Source organism: Nipponia nippon, unplaced genomic scaffold (genome assembly GCF_047370975.1).
Source record: "Nipponia nippon isolate SJK-2023a ecotype South Korea unplaced genomic scaffold, ASM4737097v1 scaffold_22, whole genome shotgun sequence".
Classification (NCBI taxonomy): Eukaryota; Metazoa; Chordata; class Aves; order Pelecaniformes; family Threskiornithidae; genus Nipponia; species Nipponia nippon.
The window spans coordinates 5,999,271-6,005,551 of NW_028262339.1; positions in this window are offsets into that span (position 1 = coordinate 5,999,271).

The window sequence follows — 6,281 nt, forward strand, 5'->3', positions numbered from 1 at the left end:
GTCCAGGAAGGCTGGATGTTATTCAAGAAGGAAGTCTCAAAGGCGCAGGAGCAGGCCATCCCCATGTGCCGAAAGACGATCAGGTGGGGAAGAAGACTGGCCTGGCTGAACAGAGAGCTTCACCTGGAACTCAGGAAAAAAAAGAGAGCCTACCATCTTTGGAAGAAGGGGCAGGCAACTCAGGAAGAGTACAAGGATATTGTTAGGTTATGCAGGGAGAAAATTAGAAAGGCGAAGGCCCAGCTAGAACTTAAACTGGCCACCGCTGTTAAAGACAACAAAAAATGTTTTTACAAATATATCAGTGACAAAAGGAGGGCCAGGGAGAATCTCCATCCTTTGTTGGATGTGGAGGGAAACATTGCCACAAAGGATGAGAAGGCTGAGGTACTTAATGCCTTCTTTGCCTCAGTCTTTAATAGTCAGACTGGTCATCCTCGGGGTTTTCAGGCCCCTGAGCTGGGAGATGGAGATAGGATGCAGAATGAAGCCCCAGTTGTCGAAGAGGTGGCAGTCACTGACCTGCTCCTCCACCTGAATGCCCACAAGTCCATGGGGCCAGACGGGATCCACCCAAGGGTACTGAGGGAGCTGGCAGAGGAGCTTGCCAAGCCACTTTCCATCATTTACCAGCAGTCCTGGTCAACCGGGGAGGTCCCAGATGACTGGAGGCTAGCAAATGTGATGCCTATCTGCAAGAAGGGACGGAAGGAGGATCTGGGGAACTACAGGCCTGTCAGCCTGACCTCGGTGCCGGGGAAGATTATGGAGCAGATCATCCTGAGTGCCATCACGTGGCACATACAGGACAACCAGGGGATCAGGCCCAGTCAGCATGGGTTTATGAAAGGCAGGTCTGCTTGAGCAACCTGGTCTCCTTCTATGACAAGGTGACCTGCTTAGTGGATGAGGGGAAGGCTGTGGATGTTGTCTACCTGGACTTTGGTAAGGCCTTTGACACCATTTCCCACAGCAGTCTCCTGGAGAAGCTGGCTGCTCACGGCTTGGATAAGTGCACTCTGCGCTGGGTTAAAACTGTCTGGATGGCCAGGCCCAAAGAGTTATGGTGAATGGAGTTAAATCTAGTTCACGGCCAGTCACAAGTGGTGTTCCCCAGGGCTCAGTGTTGGGGCTGGTCCTGTTCAACATCTTCACTGATGATCTGGATGAGGGGATTGAGTGCACCCTGAGGAAGTTTGCAGATGACACCAATTTGGGTGGAAGTGTCGATCTGCTGGAGGGTAGGAAGGCGCTGTAGAGGGATCTGGACAGGCTGGATCGTTGGGCCGGGGCCAACTGTATGAGATTCAACAAGGCTAAGTTCTGGGTCCTGCACTTGGGTCACAACAACCCCATGCAACGCTACAGGCTTGGGGAAGAGTGGCTGGAGAGCTGCCTGGCAGAAAAGGACCTGGGGGTGTTGGTCGACAGCCGGCTGAACATGAGCCAGCAGTGTGCCCAGGTGGCCAAGAGGGCCAATGGCATCCTGGCTTGTATCAAGAATAGTGTGGCCAGCAGGATCAGGGAGGCGATAGTGCCCCTGTACTCAGCACTGGTGAGGCCGCACCTCGAATACTGTGTTCGGTTTTGGCTCCCTCACTACAAGAAGGACATCGAGGTGCTGGAGCGTGTCCAGAGAAGGGCAACGAAGCTGGTGAAGGGTCTAGAGCACAAGTCTTATGAGGAGAGGCTGAGGGAGCTGGGGTTGTTTAGCCTGGAGAAGAGGAGGCTGAGGGGAGACCTTATTGCTCTCTACAACTAGCTGCAAGGAGGTTGTAGCGAGGTGGGGGTCGGTCTCTTCTCCCTAGTAACAAGTGATAGGATGAGAGGAAATGGCCTCAAGCTGCGCCAGGGGAGGTTTAGATTGGATATTAGGAAAAACATCTTCACCGAAAGGGTAGTCAGGCACTGGAACAGGCTGCCCAGGAAAGTGGTACAATCACAGTCCCTGGAAGTATTCCAAAAAAGTGTGGATGTGGTGCTTAGGGACATGGTTTAGAGGTAGACCAGGCAGTTAGGTTAACAGGTTGGACTTGATGATCTCAGAGGTCCTTTCCAACCTTAACGATTCTATGATTCTATGATTCTAAGTTACTCCCAGGGAGATTCTGACTGGACACGAGAGGAAAATTTTTCACAATGAGAACAGTCAATCATTGGAATAATCTCCTCAGGGAAGTGTTTGACTCCGCTACACTGAACACATTTAAGACTCAGCTGGATAAGGTGCTGGGCCATCTCATCTAGACTGTGCTCTTGCCTAGAAAGGTTGGACCAGGTGATCCCTGAGGTCCCTTCCAACCTGGTATTGTCTGATTCTATGATTCTGTGATGATTCTATGATATTCACAAATATTCTCAACTGCCAGGATTTGCAAATATTGCACTCTGACCCTTTCTCCTTTCTCAGCCCTGAAATTGTGTGTCTGCTGAATAGATCTTGATTTACTGTTAGATTGTTGTGTGCTGAGTGTCTCTTCCCTGTAAATGGGACATGTATGCCAATCTGTAGCTTATGGATGGACAGAATGTCCAAATAGGCGTCTTAATGTTTGCAATTAAAAGCAAGTTATATAGTAGGTGTTTAAAGATGTTTCATATTGATGTTGTCAGATACAAGCATTTAAATAAGTGGTCTGACTTTCTACAAGTGCTGAACAAATTCCATCTGCCATTGACCATGCTGCATTTAGACAGGAAAGGGGTTTTTTTGTTTGTTTTGCTGGGATTTTTTAAGCCGCTTGGACAAAGTACTCATCTATATACTCATGCTTGACCTTTACCTCGTTTTAGCACTACTTTCTCTGAGCAGGCAGTTTTTCTTCCTGATTTCGTATGCTCTTTGGGATACTTTTTCTCATCCTCGGTTTGAAGTTGGAAGGTGTCATAGCATGTTTTGGGTATATTTTAAGCATAAATCCTGCAGATGCTTAGGAACCTAAGTATTCAAGGTATAATTATCGTACTATTTGAACCCCACAGAATATATTTAATGTTAATTTAGCAGAAATATTCAGGATAGGAAAGGTTTTCACGGAATCATTTTTAATTGGTATTTTAATTTTTTTCTTATTTCTTCTTTTCTTATAATTGACTCAGATTTTTGATCCTAGTGACTTTGTTAGATCTTCTGTCAATTGTCAATAACAAATTTTGCCCTTGCTTTTACTTACATTGCAGCATAGGAGGCAACTTCCAAACATGGATACTGAAATTAATGGATTCCTCACATCTGATGATGAATTTTAAAATATTAAATTACAGTTCAAGAAATTATTATAATTCAGATAGGATTTGAAAAGAATATTTATTGTTTTCTTTTAGCTTCACTTATTTTACTTTGAAAGTTTAAAAGATTAATTTAAAACACCATAATATTGTTTATGTAACAATAGTACTATTAAGACTGAAGATTATCTAAGTATCTCTTTTTGTCTTCTTTCTCTTTAACAAATATGGGTTTGCTTACTAATTCTGAACATGCTTTATCATGCTGCCAGGAAAGAAGGTTTGATTACATATATTTTTGGAATGTATTATTTGATTTGAATAATTGAATAATTGAGAAGAATGCATATTTATTGTCTATAAATCAGTTTTTCAGTGACATAGAGTGGAAATTGGTCAAAACCGAGTCTTGGTTAGGTATCCAATTACAGTACAACACCATTTACAGTGTCCAAGGATATTCTTTTGTGTGAGGGCTTGAATCACCTACTTGCACAAACATTTCTTTCTATACAGCAATAGGGACAGTCAAAAAAGCAAGACTAAAGTTCATGGAAGCCTGTCTCTTGGCTTCTTTGGGAAATTTTGATCAAGTTACTGTGAATGTTAAGATAAGTAAATGAAAGAGTGAATGCACATGCAAGGTAGAGAGAAATAAGAAATCAGCCGATAGCCGAGAAGTAGTGAAAGCTCTTTTTTGCTTGTCTGAATTTTTTTTCAGTGACTTGAAGTCAAACTATAGGAAAACTTCAAACAAAAGGAGGAAAAGGTCAGGTGGTGTTAGAGGAAGAGAAAATATAACATTCCATTTATGAATATACATCAGTCTTCAAAGGCAGCTTTTAAAATATTTCTGGGTTGCTTGAATGTGCCAGTCAGTCACAACTTGCTGGATTAGGTTTTGCTGTATCACAAGTATGTGGGAGAAACAAATTGTTTATCCTGACTGTGCTGGAGATGCATTTAAAAATATTACTTCACCAAAATTTTTCCCTCAACTTCCAAACTAACACCTATTCTATATCCTAGAAAAATCACTCCCCTTCTCCACTTGTGTCAATATTAGAAGTTTCAACTTACTTGCATTAACAAAAAAAAAGTATGCACTTACCCTGCTGGTAAGACTATTTTTATACAGCTGTTTAGGATGAGGATCATACAAAAGAACTAGATTTCTATTCTTGTAGGTTAGCTTGTTTTTTAAAATACCCTAGTAAGATACAGTGCATATGCTTGCAATTAACAATAGATTTTTGTAGCAGTATGAACAATGATTTTTTTTTTCCTAAGGAGAAAAACAATACTGTGTAAAAATGAATTTCAGAAAGTGGTCCTCATGTTGTATCTCCAAAAAAATTCTTGCTTTTTATTAGTAATAAACTAGTATCTTTCTGTTTTACAAATTTGCCCTGGCACAAGTGTTAGTGTCAGCAAAATTAACATTAGTCTAACCAGAAGTACTATACTGCTAAAAATTAATTCCACAGGACATGTAATTTACTTACCTCAAAAAAGTGAAATGCAAAAAGACAAGTGCAATAAGATGTGACTTGGGAATTACTGCAGGAACCCATGTAACTGGGACAAATGGAAAACACAGTAAAAAATAATTATTGGTTGACTTCATTGGATGGTTGCAGCTGATGATGTGGAATATGGCAAAACACAGTTCGTTCTTCTCTGCAAGTTTTAAACCTTAGCAGAGAAACCATTACTCATGGCAGATGCTTTATTTTAAGAGTTATTTGATAGTATTAACATTACTATATGCTCTTTAAAGCACTTCTTAATTGCAATCAAATTTAACTTTAAAGATGCAGTACTTTGGTAACTGATTTTCATTGTACTAGCATTAATGCAGGTGAGAAAGGACTAGAATTTATAGACAGTCTAGATGTATTTTTAGCAGTTTACTTTATAGTGACACTAATTCAAAACATTCCAAAATATATTGCATCCTCATTCATAACGGACATGTTTAATCATGTTCCAGTGCACAAAGTCCATATATAGGCATTCCTAAATGGAGGTTTCAATCTGATTTCCCAGGGAAATGGGACTTATGTGACCAGATTAATTGTATCTGACTTTGGGCCTTCTGTCTGATTTTGGTTGAATTCAACAAAGAGGTTGAATTAAAAAATTAAAATTCTCTGCCTCAGTGAGTTTAGTGCTGCTAGATGGTTAAAATAGATAAAGGAGGGAGTTTCTCAAAGTACGCCAATTGAGATAAAAGCAAAGAATCAACAGAGGAGGCTCCTTTCAAAGTACCTACTGTAGGAACCGGGGTTCAGTCAGTCACAAAATATAACTGTGGGAAACCAGGGAGTCATTTAGCTGTCCACACATGAGCATGTAGCATCATATGCTTAGACACCTGGGGGCATACAACATCTGATTTTCTGCTTGCTCCCTGGAAGTCCATAGGTTTCTCTTAGATTTTATATATTATCTGCCAGCCTTTATCTGCAAGTATCATCTCCAGTACTCTGTGGTATGTAGAATGGCATGAGATGCTTCCTTGTAGGCAGCTAAATCATCCCCCAGGTCCCCATGATCCCCTAGTTTTATTGCCCATATAGCAGTGTGTTTCATATTTTTATTAGATTCATCTTTCTGCGGGAGGGGAAGAGGATAAGGAAGTTACTTTTGAGTGAGAAGATTGCCTAATTCTAGAGCAAGGAGATTATCCACGTTGGGGATTAAAGTTGTGTGATGTTTTACATGAACAAATATAAATCATGTTGTGTGAATTAATAGCTCTCCACTTGGAAGTCAGGAAGTCACTTCTCGGACAATCACCTTCCCTTTCTTCCCTGCCACACAAAGAGTGTGCATGTGTTTGGTTGTGGGTTGTGTACATGTTTGTTGACATAAGAATATGCGAGACCTTTTGAAGGATTTTTTTTTTACACTAAAATTCTTCAGCATGTCTTCTTATATTTAAAAATTGCCAGATGACTAATGGGACTGTTTCCAAGTAATACCACTCCCTTGAATGGCAGAGGTCACATTCTGGTTTAAGTCATAGTACAAGTATGTATTAATAATAA